The following is a 19,550-nucleotide window of genomic DNA, read 5'->3' on the forward strand; positions in this document are numbered from 1 at the left end:
CTGTCCGAGGCTCTTAACTCTTTTCCAAGTCCCTTCTGCAGGTCTTCTTCATATTTATACATGCACTTTACTTTGTCTTCTGCTGATCTTGTTCTTAATTTCCTTCCTTTGATGCTGAAGAGTAGATCTCGGGGAAGCTCCGACCTAGCAATGTTTTTATTCCTTCTCGACAGGTCAGCCAAATCTCCGTAATTAAAACTAAAATCCAAAAGATATTTCAGGACGTGTTTCAAAATCCCTCCAAATCTGAAAGTCCCCACAACTCCAATCTCCTCCTGACCCAGGTCCAGGTCCCAAAGGTCAGTAAATCCCTGCATGAGGTGATCTATCCAACTTTCCTTCTCCAGTCCAAGCAGGGCTCCAATCCTCAAAATCTGACCTCTGAATTCAATCATAGAAGGCAACAACTTATAGTCATCAAATTGCCTCTGTAAGGCTGGGGCTCTCTCCCTCTCCACCCGTATTACTTTAGGTTCAACAACAACTTTCTCCCTCGCCTTCTCCACAGCCTGCCACACCAAAGTAGATTCCTGCATCGATTCCTGAACGGCTTCTGTATAGATGTTCACTCTTTGTCCCAAATTAGTCACTTTTTGTCCCAAGTTATCAATTTTAATCGTCATCAAATCCGTCTTCTTGTGGAGCTGTTCCAATGAATCACTTATCTTACATAATGCAATCACTAAGGCTTCTTCTGTCGACATTCTTAACCTATCCAAGGTCAATCCCTGGTTCTCACGGTTTTTTATCTTGCAGCTGGAGATTCCACCAGCTCAACTCTTGTAACAGTTTCAAAGGCTCCCTCTAGAGGGAAACAATTTCTATTTGTATCAATCCTTTTAAGCACAGTTCAAGCAATAAAATTAGTTTCAATTTTCAGTTACTTTTACTCCTTTTTAAACGCAGGAGACAATGGAAACAATGTATTTCTCTTATTTAACTAGCTGTCAAGATACATTTTATTCACAGTCAATGAACTTTCCCAAAACGTCAGTCTTACTAGCAGCCCGTTTCCAGGTTCAGAGCGGTGGTAATTTAACTTTCTTCACTCTCTCCTGCAGGCTTACCCGATCCCAAATTCCCCCCCCCCTTCTCCTGCTTCCAAGGGGGGTTTAATGATTTTAGCCGATGGAAGTTTAATCCTTTACAGAGGACTTTCCAAGACTTTAGCTTGCAAGCTCTTTGCTTCAATCTATTTACAAAAGGGGGAGGCGGACTTCCTGTTTGAAACCTCCCCGTTTCGGTGCCAAATTAAGACGTTTAAAAATCCAGTTTTCCGTTCTACTCACGGGTAGTTGTTTAGGATCAAATTGTCCACAGGAAAAAGTCAGCGCTCTCCGGCAACAGCAGTGTGGCTTCACTCCGTGAAAGAAGCAGTCAATTCGAAGCACCGCGCCGCTCACCCCACGTCGCTCCGGAACCCCCAAACCGGGTCTCCCCGTGAGTAGGGGAGGCGCAAAAGGTGCCAGCCGAATCCCACGTTCACAGGCTTCTCCCGCCTGTGGTTTTTGGTGGGTCTCCGCCTTCGCCGTGGTGGCCAGACCCTGATTTCCACGGAGGAGCAAAATCAGAGGAATTCTGCCATTGTCGGAGGCGCCAACCCGGAAGTCCTCTATTTTTATTGCCCTCTTTAAAATGTTTTAAATTGTTTTTAACTGCTTTTAACTTGTAAGTTGTTACATTTGAGGGTTTGCTGTTTTTTAAAGTAAGGGAACATAAGATCTGCATGGAAGGAGAGGAGCTAGAAAGAGCAGGAGCAACCCCAATCACAGTGGTTCTGGGGGGAAGGTATGGTGTGGAGGGTGGGGAAGGTTGAGTAGGGGGCACATAGCACAGGCAGTTAGTGACTGTGCTGTGCGACAGTCCCTTCTCCAACATGGGGAATTGTGGTTGTCCTATCAGCTATTGGATCTGCGACTGGGCTGTTGTTGCTGAATGACAGGTCAGCTCAGATTTGGTCTGTATCACAGAGACCTGGGTGGGTGGAACAAGTCTCACTCAGCTGTGCCCACCTGGGTACTCGATGCAGCATCAGGGTAGGCTTGAAGGTTGGGGAGAGGGAGTTCTTTCTAGTGGTCTATAGAAATTCTCTCTCTTTCTCTTTCCAGGCTCACTGTCCAGTTGGATAGAGGAGGGGAGGCAATCTTGAGTGTGTGTTCCTGGCATTGGGCAACTGGAACAGATTAGGGATTCTGCTGGTTTACAACCCACCCTGCTGTTAACAATCTCCCTGCCTGAGATGACAGAGCCAGTCTCAGAGGTAGTGCTGAGGACTCCCAGACTGCCGGTTTTGGGGGACTTCAACATTCATGCTGAGGCAACTGGCTCTGGGGTGGCTCCATGGCTGCCATGTCGACCATGGGGCTATCTCAACATGTCACCGGCCCAAAGCATGTAGCAGGCCACACTTGGGACGTTTTCTCAACCAGGCAGGAAGGGGTTCAACCATCTGAAAGTGGGGGATATTGACATCAGTCCCTCGGGATGGTCAGATCACTTCTTGCAAGATTTAGGCTTTCAGCACCTTTTCTCCTCTGCAACAGGCCAATTAGGATTTTCCACTCTCAGAGGCTGATGGAGCCAATGGGTTTCCAGACATCTTTGTAGGGTTTACCTGCTGATATGCCTGGCACTCCTGTCAAAGCCCTGGCCAACCTCTGGAACATCCAAATTGCTCAGGATGCTGACACAATGGCCTTTGAGAGCCCTTTCCCACTTCACAGAGCCCACTTGGCTTCCTGGTAATAGTCCAGAGCTTAGGGTAAGGAAACAAGCTGGGAGACAGCTTAAACACAAGTGCAGGTAAACTCCAGTCACATGCAACTGCACACTGGAGAGGGCTCATTATAGAGTCCACTTTAGAAGGCATACTGTGCTGCCTCCATAGCATCCTCTTTGTGCCTTCTGGCACAGCTTTTCCAGGTAGTGCGGGCCGCTTACAGTCTGGTCTGAAAGAGGTGGCAGAATTGAAGGTATCATTGTGACTTGTTTGCAAAGCACTGTGAGAATTAAATTGCTTGCATCCACTGGGATTGTAAATCTGCTGTGACAGCAGATTAATCTCAAGGGGTATCTGAACACTGTCTAGTCCTGTTGTGTTGTTTCAAGTTTCAGTTAGCAAGGCTCAAGGATGTGGACAAGGTGCTTGAATCAGTCAGGGTGACCGCTTGCGCTCTGAATCCCTGCCCCCCATGACTGATAAGATCTAACAGCTGGCTGGGCCAGAAAGGTGATTAATGCCTCCTTTCAAGAGGTGGTGGTACCTGCCTGCTTGAAGGAGGCAGTGGTAAAACTACTGCTCAAGAAACCCTCACTGGATTTGGAAAATCTAAGAAACTAGTGGCCAGTGGCCAATTTCCCTTTCTTGGGCAAGGTTCTTGAGCAGGTGGTCGCAGACCATACCCAGGCACTCTTGGGAGGAAACTGATTTTTTAGATCCATTTCAATCAGGGTTTAGGCACCGTTTTGGCACAGAAACTGCTTGGGTTGCCCTGTATCTTCATAAAGAGCAGTATACAAATAAATAATCACATAATGACAACTAATGGCTTTCTTGCAGAGATGATTATATGCAAGAACATTTGCTTTAATGAAAACTTCATGCATTTTGATTTCTTCACTATGGTTTATTTATGAAAAAGGGTAAATCTGTAAACCTGAAATATAACATCATACGAGGGAAAAGAAATTAGTTATGATTCTGAATATTCATTAGTTATTATTCCAACTGAGATACAAACCTGTAGAAGTTTTTACTGCTTACCTGTGTTTGCCTTCTCCCTCTTCAAGCTGCAAGTTTGGATCCAATACCAAGACAAACCTACAAGCAGTAAATAAAAGACTATGATAAAGTTGTCTGAAAGCAAATTTATTATACCCCTGATAGGCACCCAGGCTGTACAAATGGATATGCAATCATTCAATCTCACCAACAATGAAACACCACATAAGTTATTTTCTTAATATTTATACCTAAACATTTATCCCATTAATGAAACCTCTATATACACGTTTTTCCTCCAACTCTCCAATGACTACATTTTATAGAAGAATATGGTGATTAATGCTCAAGTATCCTGAGTACCCATCAGTCTTCAGCCCTGCTGAAGTACATACACGTTTCTTTACAAACAGAAGTACTTTTTTTCAGAGTTTTTCTGAAATAGAAACCTGTTATTTTAGGCAGTACTTAATAAAATGCTAGGATGAAAAAAACAAAATGTTCCAGAATGCAACAAAGGAATCAAGATACCAGTGGCAGCAACAGAATTAAAATCCTTTCAAAGCTTTATTCAGTGAATCAGCAATAATCCTGCTTTGACACAGAACATGGAGGATCGAGACTGAAGCTACAGACCAGGGACAGCTACTGTGGTATACTGCATATGTTTTGAACTACAACTCCCATCAGCCCCTCCAGCAAGTCCCATGATCAGAGATGACAGGAATTGTACACCAAACTGGCTACTCCTGATATACATGGAGAATAAGGAGTATGCAATACAGTTGTACCTTGGTTCTCGTACGTTTTGGCTCCTGAATGCCAAAAACCCAGAAGTGTTTCAGTTTTCCAACATTTTTCGTAAGCTGGGTGTCCAACGTGGCTGCTGCCTGAGTGCAGGAAGTTCCCGCAGCCAACTCAACGCCGCACCTTGGTTTTTGAATTGTTCCAGGAGTCGAACAGACTCCCGGAACGGATTAAGTTCGAGAACCAAGGTTCCACTGTATAGTATTCTCTCATCTTACTGTGCCTATTAAGGCAACACTATTTCCCATTGGCTATGACTTAAAGGGATCTATCAGAGTATGATTCAGGTAACTTAGCCATAGACATTGGCCATGTTTGGCGGCAATGCTAAATCATTATGTAGCAGCTGGTTAGACTTAAAATGTTATATATTTTACATACATTTTCCTCAAGACTAAACATAAAACGTATGTAATTCTTTTGGCCCCACAGTTTCCGTCCACCATCAGAATGCTACCCACAGAAGGCTGGCCAGGTTTGAATCCAGTCCTCCATCTGAAAGTTATCTTTACCTGCCCCCAGTTTTGTTCTACATAAATTAACCTACCATCAATGTCAATTTACCATCTCCCTCCTCTCCTCTCCTCCCCTCCGTGGTCTAGAAGCAGAATTCAAAACTTTTACCACTTCTCCTTAAGTGTGGCTTCTTCATTGGCAAAACCAAGGACCATGGTTTAACGCTAACTGGTTCTAGAAAAAGCTAACTTCAAACCATGGAATGGAGATCACACAAGTTTGGAAGGTTTATTCATGTAGCACTAAACCAAGGCTTAGCATTATATCCAAAGATGGTTATTGTCTATCGTAATAGTTACCTAAACCATGCTGTAATTGACTCTTCCAATACAAACCATATGTAGTGTTAAATCACTACACCCAATTTGGACAACATGGGAAGATTCTTATACTGCAAGGCAAAAGCTTACAAACTCTTGGCTAAGTGGGATGAGAATGCCAGAGCCCAGGAAACAGCTAATTTCTTCACAAAATATGAAACTATGGTTTAGTGTTATGCCAAATGTGGCCACTGTTGATCTGCACAAATTCAGCTTACCTAAGCAGATGCATCTATATGTTTGCGCTTAAAACTCTTAAGTGGCATATTTTCTTGGCATCTCCCTTCTTAAAACATGCTTCTTTTGCATCAATAATGAAAAACTTAATTTGCAAACAGAGATATCCAGTTTCTTCCACAGTTGAATTTAAAATAGAATGGATTTTTAAAGTGGTAGGGAGTTTGAATTGGAAAATTCATAATTCTAACATGTTCATCATGTGACTTATAAAATTAGCATGAGGTAATTCTTAAGTTTTTGAATCAACATATTTTATCAGGCACATTATTATACTTAAAAGTGGTTTAAATGTTAAAGAAACTCAAAACCTTACAAGGAAATAATAACTTGAAAAAATTTATAAAGATGATAGTTTGCACTTCCCTTACATTGTATAAGAGGGGGAGGGATGAAGGCAGGGAAAACTACTAACACAACAATTTTAGCACACCAAAATAATTGTGCATGATGTATCATGGTTGTCCACAATTCTACTTCAGAGTTATAATCCAACTTGGACACCTCCAGTTTCACAGTCGCTACCTGCAGAATTACATGCATGGCCACATAGCAGTTTCTGTACCAGACATCTAAGTGGAAGGCTGACTTAACAGTGGAGGAATGAAATATTAAGCAGAGCTAAAGAGAATGACTGGCAGGGAGTGGCAGGCAGGAAATGACAGTTAATTAGTGCTGGCTAGCACAAGGGCTAATTAAGGGAGAGTTGGGGTAACTGGGATAGATATAAAATGTTTAGTCGGTTAAATCAGAAAACTAGAGCTATAAGAATGCTGCATTTAATGACTGCTTATTGCATTCACTCACTCAATAAATGTTTGTTTCCTGATCTGTGCTCTAGTCTGGGTAGATTCTAAACCAAAATATGTCTCAACTTATGTCAATAGTTCAAAAGGTATATGGGTAATATTACAAAGTGGAAGTCCTGGAGCTCCCAAAGTCTTTAGGTGGTGACAGCAAATACATTAAAGGGAAGTCTGGGGACAGGCCCTAAAGAGAGACACTGGGAATGTCAATTTCTTTTCATTGTGTTTGCTGAAAGTGAAAGCAATAGCAATCACAATTTTAGTTTCAGTTTTGCTTTCAATTGTAGTTAGGAAATGAAATAATAGTTTCAGCTTGGTTCTTATTTAACTGCACAGCCAGTCCTGAGAGTTCATTACTTGGTTTGGATTATTCTGTGTATCTCATCCCAGCTTAGATATCTACAAAACGTACACACACACACACACACACACTTTCTCACACAATTCCTAGGAATAACTGCTTGGGAATTATTAATTTGGAAGCTGCCAAGCTTGCTAATATTGTATTGGAATCCATATTCATGGTTATAGATGGATTTCATTTATTTTTAGAAACGGGCATATTTCGGGGGGGAAATGAATCAATGGAAAATATTCCAGAAAAAAATTCCTCAACAATGAGGTGGAGGGAAGGTACTGAAGGGGAGGTTACACCATTTGCAAGTAAGGAAGAGGATATTTCATTGATTATAGTAATGTAAAGAAACTTCATTTTCACCATCAACATTTTCTGAGCTTAACTATATATTTGAAATAAACTAGGTACAGTGCCACAGAAACTTTATGATGTTCCTAAGATGCTTAAATGTGTCCAAAAGATCAGCATCTAGCTTTGTTTCAGAGCAATGGGTTAAAAATGGATATCCAGCATCTTTCAGGGTTGAGACTTAATTCCTTGTACTTTATGTATATTAATGAATCTGAATCAGATATTTCTACAGTAGAATCCGTCATTTATTACAAAATTCAAAATACCAAAATAACATATATGTAATTCTTTTCAAATTATATCAAAATTTACAACAAAACCATCAGAAAGATGTAGAAGCAGCACATAAAAAACTACAGCAAGCCATGTTGCTGCACCAGCACTCATTTCTGGTAGCCATTTTCTTTTTGTATCAAACACTGACGATTCTGCATTTCTTACTGCACTCTCCCTTTAAACCTGAAGGTGGCAATAATTAACTTGTGCTCTTTTCTATTTTTCTATAAGCTTACACCAAAGAATATTGCCATCTAACGCAACTTTCATCTGCATTTCAACTACGCACTACTGCAGAACAGAACTACTCCAATTTTAAAATGAACCCACTTTCCTTCCTTCTGTTAAACTAGGAAATTTGAAGATAGCTATTCATTTACCCTATTGTAGGCTACAATTACCCCTCAAAAATCTGACTTACAGCTGGAAGCTTGAAAAAATCCATAGAAGTTTCCTACGCTTTCAGGCCTTCCTGCTTCTCCAGTCATCTTCCCACTAGCCATAAATAGACCCATCAATCTCTAACTGGTATGAGATTTCCGCAGATTGTTCTGACATGTTCCAACAGCTCAGCCAATATCTTCAGGATGCCTACAAGTCCCAGCATATTTGCAAGGTTGAGGCCCCACCCCTTCCCTCCGAGTTGAAGAGAATGCCTCATCCCTTTGGAAATGCTTGTAGCATGCCCAAGCCCAGCACAATTGGGGAGAGGGGTCTGGCAAGCAGCATTTTATGCAAGTCTATGCCATATTTGTTACCACATTCACTCTCCTACACTCAAAGTAACTCCTCCAATCAACACCCAGGAACAACACAAAAACTCAACTTTAGTATAACCAGCTAACTAACACAAGATACAGATCTATCCAAATTACAAGGTATTGTAGCTTGAGTGCTATGAACACTCCAATGTGCTGTAACAACAGTAAGATTATTAATCATATGCATTAACTGTACAGCATTTGGGGGGGGGACTATGCATTTGAATACAAACAAAACTGGTATATTTTGCCTACAAACTACCCAAGAGTAACAGAAATCAGATAAAGGGAGAATGATGGAGGAGAAGGGAGAAGGACAACTCTGAGCAAAGATAGATAAAAGCAGCTCTTTAAAATATAGAGACCAAGGGAGATGTCTGTTACGTCAGGAAGCAGGGCATTTGGGTGGAAGGAAACAGCGAAAAGGATGGCAAGAAGGAAGAAATATTGGGCTTGATAAGTAGAAGGGTGTCAGCAGAGTGAAGGGAATGTGATGGACAAGGTGGTGAAGAGATGAGAAAAATGCTTTATAAGTTTGATCAGAAGGTAAAATAAAAATGAAAACCAAGCAAGAGAACAAAGTGGAAAATTATGAGGCAACCAGAAGACACTAAAGACAACAGGCAGCAGATCTAGGAACTGTAGGAAGCTTGAGACAAGAGTTTGTAAAGTTTGAAAGTAATTCATTACAAAATCAACAGAAGACAAAGCAAGATTGAACTGTTCTATCTGTAGTAGAATAAAACATTTCATGACTTTGTTCTAAATATTAAAATTCAGCTTCTCTCAATTGAATTACCAACTTGGAGTGCTGAAAAAACTACTACAAAAATATTCTTTTTTATTTCCAAAAGGCACTCCACCTTAGATACTGCTGAGCTGTGAACAGATTCTATCACCAGTGCTTATTCTGTATTAAGCTTTTTTTTAGTTTGGTGCCGGCTCGCCAGAGCAGCTTTGTCACGCTGGCCACGTGACCCGGAAGTGTCTCCGGACAGCGCTGGCCCCCGGCCTCTTAAGTGAGATGGGCGCACAACCCTAGAGTCGGACACGACTGGCCCGTACGGGCAGGGGTACCTTTACCTTTACCTTTTAGTTTGATGTTTATCCCTTCCAAATGATAGTATTTTTTTTACAATTCAACCATACATGCAATATCTGATTAAATAAATCCTAATTTATTTTCATTTCTATCCTTGTACAATTCCTGACATTTTAATGCCCAGAAGATTTCAATAACTATATGATTAACTTAAACATAGATTTCAGAGTTCATTCCTACTTAGCTATAAAAACACACCAATATAGTATGAAGCAAGAATATCATGATGAATTGTGTACCAGGCTGCCAAAAGTGGGCAGGCCACACAAGCAGGTTTTTCTGCTCTGGCAACCAAACCAGGCCTCTAATGAATGCACCATGAAGCCAAATACAGTACTATAAATGTCTCCTGAGGCTTCCCAGCAAAGGCCTAATTTCAGGCACATTTAAATTTTATCCCTTTCAAAGATGAAATTCTGCAGTCAAAATCTGAATCTTGAAATCAATAGTATTTGTAAATGTCAATTCACGTCTGGCTGTCAATGATCAACAGAAAATGTTGATGCTGAAGAAGAATTCTTATTTATCCACACTGCTAGTTTACTGGGCAATTAGTTGCTGACATTTGTCAGATTTTTATACCATCCTTAAATTGGAAAAATTTCCAAGATTTGTCTATGGTAGAAGACTAACCTAAGGTTACCAGATGTCGCCATTTCCCGGGGACAGTCCCCAGATTTACAAATCAGTCCCCTGACAAAATCCATCTATTTAGTAGGAAGTTGAAAAGTGTCCCCGGATTCATTGAAAAAAATCTGGGAACCTTAGACTAACCTGCAATTACAGCTTATGCAGAATTAACTCACTACATAACCACGGTCTGACCTCTAGAAGAAGTAAGCAAACTGCCTTCCATCAACACCTGTACAAATGCTAGCAGTTGGAATTTGCTTTCAGCACTCACCCATCTTTCTGTCCTGCGTAAGACGGCTACCACAGCTCTGCCACACACCCACCCAACAAATAGCTGCTGCAAAAGCCTAGGTGAAAACTAAGTGTGCAATGACGAAAGCTCAGTGTTTGCAGGGTGAGATGACTGATAGGCAAGTGCCATCTCCAACCACTGTCGTCTATATTTACTACCACTGAAAGGGAGACCTCTTCCCAGAAATATATACAGGTAAAAGGATGGGCAATCCTGAAGCTGTATCTTCATTAAAGGATTCAACAAGGATTCTTCATTTCTAAAGTGAATAAGGATGCCAATATAATTTTCCACAGCTGACACGGGAACATTAAATGAGATTCCTGTATTTCAGGGGGTTGGACTAGATGACCCTTGGGGTCCTTTCCAATTCTACAATTCTAGGATTCTAGGAGGCAAACCCACATCAACTCTAGTCTCTTTTTGGCACCCCCATCACAGATCTACAGGTGATAGTCATTAGTCATCCTGTAATTTATAGTGTGGGGACGACAGAGGACGAGATGGTCAGACAGTGTTCTCGAAGCTACCAGCATGAGTTTGACCAAACTGCGGGAGGCAGTGGAAGACAGGAGTGCCTGGCGTGCTCAGGTCCATGAGGTCACGAAGAGTCGGACACGACTAAACAACAACAACAAATTTAAAGTGTAGATTTATAAACATAACCAGTGGTTTTCAACCAGTGTGCCATGGAAAGTGGGGTGCCATGAATGATGGTCAGGGGTGCCACAGGCAATACTATCCTCTGTCCCTCTTCCTTCCCCCCCTTTCTCTGATGCCCTGTGAGGATGCACCTCTCTTTGGGGTGGGATGGAGCAGCTCAGACACCAGGGACTGCCCAGAGGAATCCAAGGGAAAGGGAAGAGGAGGCTGAGGGAACACACAAAGGAGGGTGTTTGAAAAAGGGTGAGAGGCTGCCAGCTCTGCAGACAAAGGGGGACATAACTGGGCTCCTGAGCCCCACAGGGGTGCCGCAGAAAGAATGCAGTTTATCAAGGGAACCGTGGACCCAAAAAGGTTGAAAACCTCAGGCATCAAGTACCACAAGTAACCACTACAACTGGTCATAGTACCTACAGTATATACCTACAGTATATGCAGTATACACCTACAGTATATGCAACTGTAGCTGCTTCTGAATACACAGCCATGGCTTGAAATTTTCAAGAATCAAGACAGTCACTACAAATACTATCAGAAACACTGCCTAACTCTAGAGCTATTCAGTGAATGGATATTTACACAGAACAGGACAGAAAGTGGTACAACAGAAAATCATTCTCCTCCTTTCCACAACCCAGTCATCTGCAAATTGTGTGATTTTTGAAAATACATTTGCCATCTATTAGCAGCAGCTGGGAGACAGAAAAAAAAAAAACCATAAAAAACTCCATTCCAGCCTCCAGGCAGGAGGTAACTTGACACTTTGACAACACAACAGCAGATAAAATGATGGAAAGTTTGGAGATTAGCTATTCAGCCTTTATATTTTGGCCTAAGAGTATAAAGCTTTATATTTCATTGCAACTTAAAGCAGTTTGTTATTATCAGTGGGATGTTCCTGGACAATGTATTTAGTACTTTTTATAACACCTAAAGCTTTTAAAACAATCTTACAAACATTAAGCTCTGATGAGCGTGCAGCAAAGCCAACATGGCACATGCATGCATTCAAGTCTCTGGCAGAGAACCAAAGTCTCTGCACACAGAAAAAACACTTCCATACAGGAGGCAGCTTGTCTCTTTTCCTGTGATAGAGGCCCCTCACAGGGCCCTCCTTCAGAGGGTCTCAAAAGCTGTTTTCAGCAGGTACAAGAAGCTACTGTTGAAGGGGGGAACCAATGAACCCCCAAAGATTAGAGGAGACTGTGAATGGCACTTTTGATCCAAGCCTCTCTCCATGGTTGCCCTGCTTTGATGACATAGATGCTTTCGTTATTCTAGCTGCCACTGGCTTACTACAGCTGTGACAGTCATTTGTCAATGGCGAAAAAGAATTGTCCCCAGGCAATCAACTACTGTGTCCCAATTCTTCCTCTGAACCTTGAAGAACTCCTTGCTTGCATACCGGATGACTACATCCCAGGCTCTCTCCCTTTCTGCGATGGGGAAAAAAAGTCCTGAGCCCTACCTACAAAACACACCCCTTTATTACAGGTGTATAGTGATTCTTTCTTCCTACCAGTCCTAAAACTAGAAGTCTAAGCCTGAAAGTGAAAGGCTAAGAAAGTAAAAGGCTAAATTTCATACACAGAGGAACTGTTTCAGGTAGAAAAGAAAGTGGCAACATGGAGACTAGGAGCTGCCTCAGCATGGAGTTTCTGGCTGGCATCTCTCGTCCCCTCCCTCTTCCTGACGTAAGGAGACAGATGCCCAGCAATGAATTCTACAACCATTTCCACTTCTCTATGCCTTCTTGACTTAATCTGGAGAGCAAGGAGACTGCCAAGAAGGCCACCACTGGTGCTTGGGCGTAGCAGCTGTCCAAGTTCTTCTGCACTGGATCCTCAGCAAATTTCCCCTCTCTACATACAGAAGAAAAGCATAGCTGCAGAGTGCATGGCAAAGGTGTTCAGATGGCTGCTAGCCAGGATGGAACTGGGCCAAGGTGCTGCAACACTTAACTAAATAAGTTCTTGCTACGCACCACATACTTTTGTCCTCTGGTCCCATAATTTGCCCCAACATGGCCAAGGATAAATATTGAACAAAACTAGTCAGCCAACAGTATGTCCTAAGTATGTGGGATACCAATTTCTAGATAGAATTTTAAATGTGAATTATCAGTAACTTCCTAGTTTCCTAGATATGTCAGCTTGTAAAGTACTGGTGGAATTTCACTAAGCAAGACTTAAGTCCACCAGCGCAATACAAAGTTGTCCAAAAGTATATGCCATGTCTTAATATTTTTTTCAGATCCTTCACTGAAATAAAAGAATCAGTGTTATATTTGTCATTTGAAGTAATTAATAGCTTGAATTCTAAATGTTCAAGTAAGCACCTATCAGCACTAAAGTCACTGTTACATCAAAGAGTGCTTATTTTTATCTTAGAAATGCTAATTGACTTTTTTTTTAAGCCATGCAAATTTGAAAACATGATCTTCTGATGCTCCTCTTTTTTTAAAGAAAAATCACATGACTTTAACCAAATCCTGACTTAACGATATGGAAAAATTGGTTCACAGTCCCATAAATGTAATGAATGTTCCAATGCTTCTGAACACTAGGGATAAATAATAATAAATTTATGAGGAAATGAGGCATATAACACTAACAAAAACAATTACTCCTAAACTGCTTTTTTAGTTTACCTTCTAGAGGCAATATGAATACTGTTAGTAATAAGCCCATCTGGCCATTGCGATCACTAGTTCTGTGGTTTGGTTTTTGCTAATCCCAACACATGCTAAAGTTATTGGCCCCATTCACATTTAACACTAAGCAAAATCATGGTATAGCGAGAACAAGCAAATGTGGGTTCCCACTCCTCCCTCACTGATGTGAGCTAAGTCATGGATTAGCTCAGCATTACATCCAAATTCAGGCCTATGGTTTATCTCACTCAAACCATGAAGTTTGTTTTTTGTGGATCATTTGTGGTTTTTCTGAAGGAGCAAAACTACAAGCTCAGGTGCAGACACAACACTAAGGCAAATCATGACTTAGCCACAGATAGCAAGGTGGCAGCAAACCTCATCAGCGACGACTTTTCCTGGAATAGCAGGTCTCAAATGTATTTGTCACTTTCGTGGAATATTCAGGACAGATAAAAGAAAGTACTTCTCCATGCAGTGCATAGTCAAACTATGCCCCGGGAGGCAGTAATAGCCACCAACTTGGATGGCTTTAAGACAGAATTAAATTCATGGAGGAGAGGGCTGTCAATGGCTGCTAGTTATGATAGCTATGCTCTACCTACACTGTTGGAGGCAGCAATGTCAGTTGGTGGAAATGGGAAGGTAAAGTGCTTGCGTGCTCATGTTGCGCTTATAAGCTTCCCACAGGCATCCTGCTGGCCATTCTGAGAACAAGATGCTGGACTAGATGAGCCACACACTGGCCTGATCCAGCAGGCTGTTCTTACATTTGTATGTTCTTAAGAGCAAAGCAGGCTCTGTTCACATTCAAAATGAATAATGAATTAGTAAGTAAAAGTGTAATTAAGATGTATGTTTTCCCAATCACATCTCTATGTATCTAAGCAGGAACTCAAATCCAGACCTTCCTAGTCTATCTACCCTACTTCTGAACACCTCTTCTTACTTTTAATAAAGCCTTTCTGACACATTAATGCTGCACAATGCTATCTCTTTTACCTGCCCAGATCAATTAAAAAATAAAAGCATCATCAAGTATGAAAAAGTAGTTTTCCTTGCAGCACCAGTATTTTGAAATATACTCATATGTCAAGAGTATTGGTACATCCAGGATCTTAAGAACTTCAGTATCTTGGGAACAATTTGATGTGATAAACTACAATGAAGCACACACTTCAGCAGCCATCTTAAGGGAACCATGACAATATTCCCAAGTCATTGGTTTAAGGTGTGCTACTTATACATTAATTTGAAACTGTGCCCTGTATTTCTGAATAAGGTTACCACTACTCTCATTTTACAAATAACTGAAAAGCTACATATTAAGACTGTTTTTCCTTTCTTGAATTAACTTTTGAAAGACTGGCAAATTTCATGTGTCACTCCTGATAATATGGATGTGATATACAGGTTCATGATTTCAGCCCCTTTTTTAACTTTTCCACTTCTTATCTCATACCTTGTATTACTTAGGGTAAAGTAACATGCAAAGAAAACAGTAACTTGCCCAACAGTGTGTCCAAGCCCATGAAGTGACCTGAATATGAACCAGATCTCCTATGTTAAAAAAACTACTGATCCACTAGTACCATCTCTATTGTTGTAAAAGGATTATCATATTGACCTTTTCTTTGTACTCTGCATTGTTTTGGTGAATAGACAGCTTTTTAAATGTACATTTTAGCTTATCTTGTTTTGTCAAGTATTTTCAAGTCTTCCTTGCCGTACGACTTTCACACCAGGAAATACGTAGAATCAGTGATCAAAAGTCCCATTGTTCTGGGCACATTTTACGACAGGGAATTTCTTTAGTGCAAGCAGCTTCTGAGCTACAGAAGCAGTACTGCACCTAAGATTTCCGATTAAAACAGCAGTGTGGAAGGAAAGGAGGACCTTTTTCTGCCTCCTAACCACCAGCTACTCTCCAAAGACTGGAGAAGAGACCCTCTTAAGAATATTAGGGGTGTGGGCAGGGGAAGGACTAGACCATGTGAAAAGATTTTAGCCGTCGTTCATTCATTTTCAGCTTCGTATTGTAAAAAAGTGCACCCCAGAAATTCCGTTGCTGTGCCTGCAACCTCGGTTTAAGGTGCTCCTGGCTTTCATATCTCCATTTCTAATTCTGCGTAGAATCGTAGTCTCCTGAAGCCTTACCTACACTAAAGCAGCAAAATTCTTCCGCCCAAGTTCTTTCACATCTTGAAATTCATCAACCTGGGGACAAGGAATTCCGAACGTTAGTTCTCCCATCAAAACGAAACGCAGGTGATTTACACCCTCACACATTCTGGTAGCTTAACAGTTACATCGCAAGTGCCTGGTTAAGATTTGCCGGTGGAGGCATTTTCTCGCCCTGCAATGTGAGCGCCAGACCAAGAGAAGAGCAACAAGTGTGTGTACAAGAGCTTGGAAACATTTCAGGACACCATCCATCCCTAGGCAACTGGATAGTGCAGGGAGTCCGCTGCCGATTAGTACCAACGGTTACTATTGTCCCTGGTGCGTTTTCACACGTTCCAGTTCCAGAACTTCCCTGGCACGTTGATAGGAGTTGCCGAGCTCGCGGGACGAGGCGAGCCTTACCGACCCAGCGAGCTGAAAGGGGAGCTTCAGGGGAGAGAAAGCACTCCGCTTCCACCGGCGAGAAGCCGCGGGACTCGGTCGGATCGCGAAACTCAAGGGCGCAGCGGGGCTAGAGCCTCGGCGGCCTTGTGCTGGAGCCGTTTGCAACGGGGACCAAGCTGGGGGGGGGGGGCCTTGACAAAGTGGCACCCAGGAGGCCCAGGTACTTTCACCTGGCCTGCGAGGGGGAAACAAACAAAAGTAGCCAAGGCGCCCCAGGGACGAGAAGGAGCCCCTGGTTTCCCCCACCCGCTGCCAGGGTGACCTCGCTATTTCCACGGCCTTCCCGAGCTGGGGGGTCGCCTCGGCTTCCTCTCCCCACGCCTGCGGCCTCCTCAGAGAGAAAACCCTCCTCAGAGGAGGCCCCGGCGCTCCGGTGTCCGGCCCAGTCGGAGCCGCGGGAGGACGAGGAGGCCGGAGGAGGAGGAGGAGGAGGCCGGCGGCCGCGGCGGCTTACCCCGCCCCCTCCCCCCCCCCCCCCAGTCCGAGGCTTCGCTCTGAAGGGAGAAGAACGAGCCCATCTTCCCGCCTGCGAGGCCGCCTCTCCCCCGGCCACTCACCCCGGCCTGGCCGCAGTCCCTTTGCCGCACCGGAGGCAGCCGCCATGTTCCCTGATGCGACAGGAGGGAGACGAGACCCCTCCCCCTCCCCTCCGGCCCCCCTCCCTCCTTCCCGCGCGCGCCCTGCCCGCCCGTTCCCAGACCGCCCCCCCCTCCCCTCTTCCCTCCCACCCCTCCCGTAATGAATAATAATCATAACGGAAAACTCACGGGCTCGCCAGGGCGTGCGTCACGCCGAGGGAGGGAGCGGGGGGAGGTGGGGGGGATCTTGCGTGCGGCGTCGTGACGGCATCACGCCGACCCACCGAAAGGCGCATGTGCGGAGGCTGCTGCTTCTTCCCGCCCCTCGCCCGCCTTTGCCCTCCTTTCCCGAACTTGCTTCCTCTGGCTGCCGGGTTCCGGCCTGGTTCGGGCTGCCACCCGCCCGGGTTTGGCCGGACGCCGCTGGGATCCCCAGGCGACGTCGGGGAGAGGACAAGGTCTGTTGTTCAGCCGATATCCTGGGTATCAGTTGATGCAAACGGAAAGAGCTGAAGGAAGGAATCTGGCCCGTCGCTTTCTTCTGACACTATGCTATCATCTAGTTTTCGCCCTGCATTGGGGCTGCCATGCTTCCGGATGTTCCCGGACATCGCATTTCAAAGTCAGGATTGACATTCAGGGGAAATTGCCCTGAATTTTAGGCGAGTCCATCGAAAAATCAAGGGTTATTTGGTGTTTTGTAAAAAAAAAAAAAAAAATGGTGGTTTCCTTAAAAAAGGCTTAAAAACAACTTTCAGGGCTTTCTGGTTTTCATTTTTCAAAATATGGCAACCCATCCTGTTCAAGCAGATGTCAGACAGGCCCACAGCCTTCCCCACGCCATAACTTCTCAAGGATCAATTGCCTGGTTTGGCGCTCAGGACCAAATTCCCCTGAAGTTCAATCTCAGCTGGATATCATGGTCCGAAAGGAGCCGGAAGCAATTTTCTGAGCTGCAGCGTGAGCATGCCTATGAAGCACACAGACAGGGAGTTCCACAGATCTCACTGTTGCCGCAGCGCCTCCCACCTGAATAGTAAAAACACGATAAAACATCAGACATTAAAACACTCCCGATACAGATGTCTTCCCAAAGTCAGATAGTTGTTTATCTCCTTAACATCTGAAGGCAGGGCGTCACTATGGAGAAGGCCCTCTGCCTGGTTCCCTGTAACTTCACATCTTGCAATGAGGAAACCAGAAGACCACCTTTGGAAGTGGACCTCAGTGTCCGGGATGAGTGATGGGGGTGAAGATGCTCCTTCAGTATACTGGGACAAAGCCATTTAGGGCTTTAAAGGTCAGCACCAACACTTTGAAGGGAAGGACAGGAGGGGTCCAATGGCACCGGAGAAACAGGGACAGCGGCGGCTTCTGGGTTCCAGTGGTATCTTGTGATGCTCTACAAGATCTCGGTGCTGCCAGTGCTTCTCCTCACATTTCCAGCAGCAGCGGCAATGGGGTCAAGAGGCACCTGGGGTGTCACCAGAAAACGTTGCCGGCGCAACAGCGGATAAAAACTCTTCACCACCTATCAAGGCAATAAAACAATTAAAATTGTTTACATTAAAAAAAACCACAAACAAGCAGCAGATGAAGTGTCACACCACTTATGGAAATGTAAGAACACCACAAAAACACCCCCAGTTCCAAAGGCTGGGTACCTGCTGAGAAACATGGCTTTTCGAAAGTAAAAACCATCAGGGAGGAAGCCAACTGGGCCTTCCTAGGAAGGATATTCCATAATCTCTAGAGCAGGGGTCGGCAAACTTTTTCAGCAAGGGGCTGGTCCACTGTCCCTCAGACCTTGTGGGGGGCTGGGCTATATTTTTTTTTGGGGGGGGGGATGAACGAATTCCTATGCCCCACAAATAACCCAGAGATGCATTTTAAATACAGTGGTACCTCGGGTTACAGATGCTTCAGGTTACGGACTCCGCTAACCCAGAAATAGTAACTCGGGTTAAGAACTTTACTTCAGGATGAGAACAAAAATCGTGCCGCCGCGGCATGGCAGCAGCGGCAGGCCCCATTAGCTAAAGTGGTACCTCAGGTTAAGAAGAGTTTCAGGTTAAGAACAAACCTCTAGAATGAATTAAGTTCTTAACCCGAGGTACCACTGTAAAAGCACACATTCTACTCATGTAAAAACACCAGACAGACCCCACAAATAACCCAGAGATGCATTTTAAATAAAAGGACACATTCTACTCATGTAAAAACATGCTGATTCCTGGACCATCCGCAGGCCGGATTTAGAAGGTGATTGGGCCGAATCCGGCCCCCGGGCCTTAGTTTGCCTACCCATGAGTTTCTCCCATCAACTACTCTCTGTTGTTAAGACACAAGGCAAGACATCCCCAGAGCAGATCATAATACAGTTCATATGGAAGGAGGGAGACTTCTAGGTAACCTCGTCTTAAGACATTCAGGGATTTAAAGGTAATATTAACCAGCTCGTGGAATTGGGCCCATAAAGTCATATCTTGGGTTGAATGGGTTTGGGGTTGAGCGCGTTTGAGTTGCACTCCGCAGCAACCCGGAAGTAACGGAGCGTGTTACTTCCAGGTTTCGCCGCTCGTGCATGCGCAGACGCTCAAATGACGTCATGTGCATGCGCGGAAGTGGCAAAAGGCGACCTGCGCACACGCAGACATGCCATCGCGGCTTATGTTGCATTCAGGATGCGAACAGGGCTCCAGAACGGAACTCGTTCGCATCCCGAGGTACCACTATGTATAAATCTTTGGACCATCCACACTGGCTGTCATATGATCAGTGAAGATGTTCTGGCTCCAGTATGTCTGGAAATATTTCCTGGCAGTGAAATGCCAAACTATCCCAGAAA

At 43.8% G+C, this 19,550-nt stretch overlaps 1 protein-coding gene across 9 annotated transcripts in view; it reads right to left on the reverse strand.

Moving 5' to 3' along the window:
- ZNF644 (zinc finger protein 644) overlaps positions 1–18,134 on the reverse strand; it is an 86,545-nt gene extending 68,411 nt beyond the window's left edge. For 4 of the 9 annotated variants that reach the window (XR_013840016.1, XR_013840017.1, XR_013840018.1 and 1 more), the window contains exons 1-3: positions 16,892–18,127; positions 15,654–15,713; positions 3,764–3,820 (exon numbers count right to left, since the gene is read on the reverse strand). The gene's annotated coding sequence lies outside the window, so the exon portion shown is untranslated. Of the gene's footprint in view, positions 1–3,763; positions 3,821–15,653; positions 15,714–16,681; positions 16,781–16,891 lie in introns of those variants that run through there. The other 5 variants (XM_079981103.1, XM_079981105.1, XM_079981100.1 and 2 more) reach the window with 5 other exon arrangements.
- Between the last annotated feature and the right edge of the window lie 1,416 nt (positions 18,135–19,550).

This window comes from Podarcis cretensis (assembly GCF_951804945.1).
Source record: "Podarcis cretensis genome assembly, chromosome: 6".
Taxonomy (NCBI): domain Eukaryota; kingdom Metazoa; phylum Chordata; class Lepidosauria; order Squamata; family Lacertidae; genus Podarcis; species Podarcis cretensis.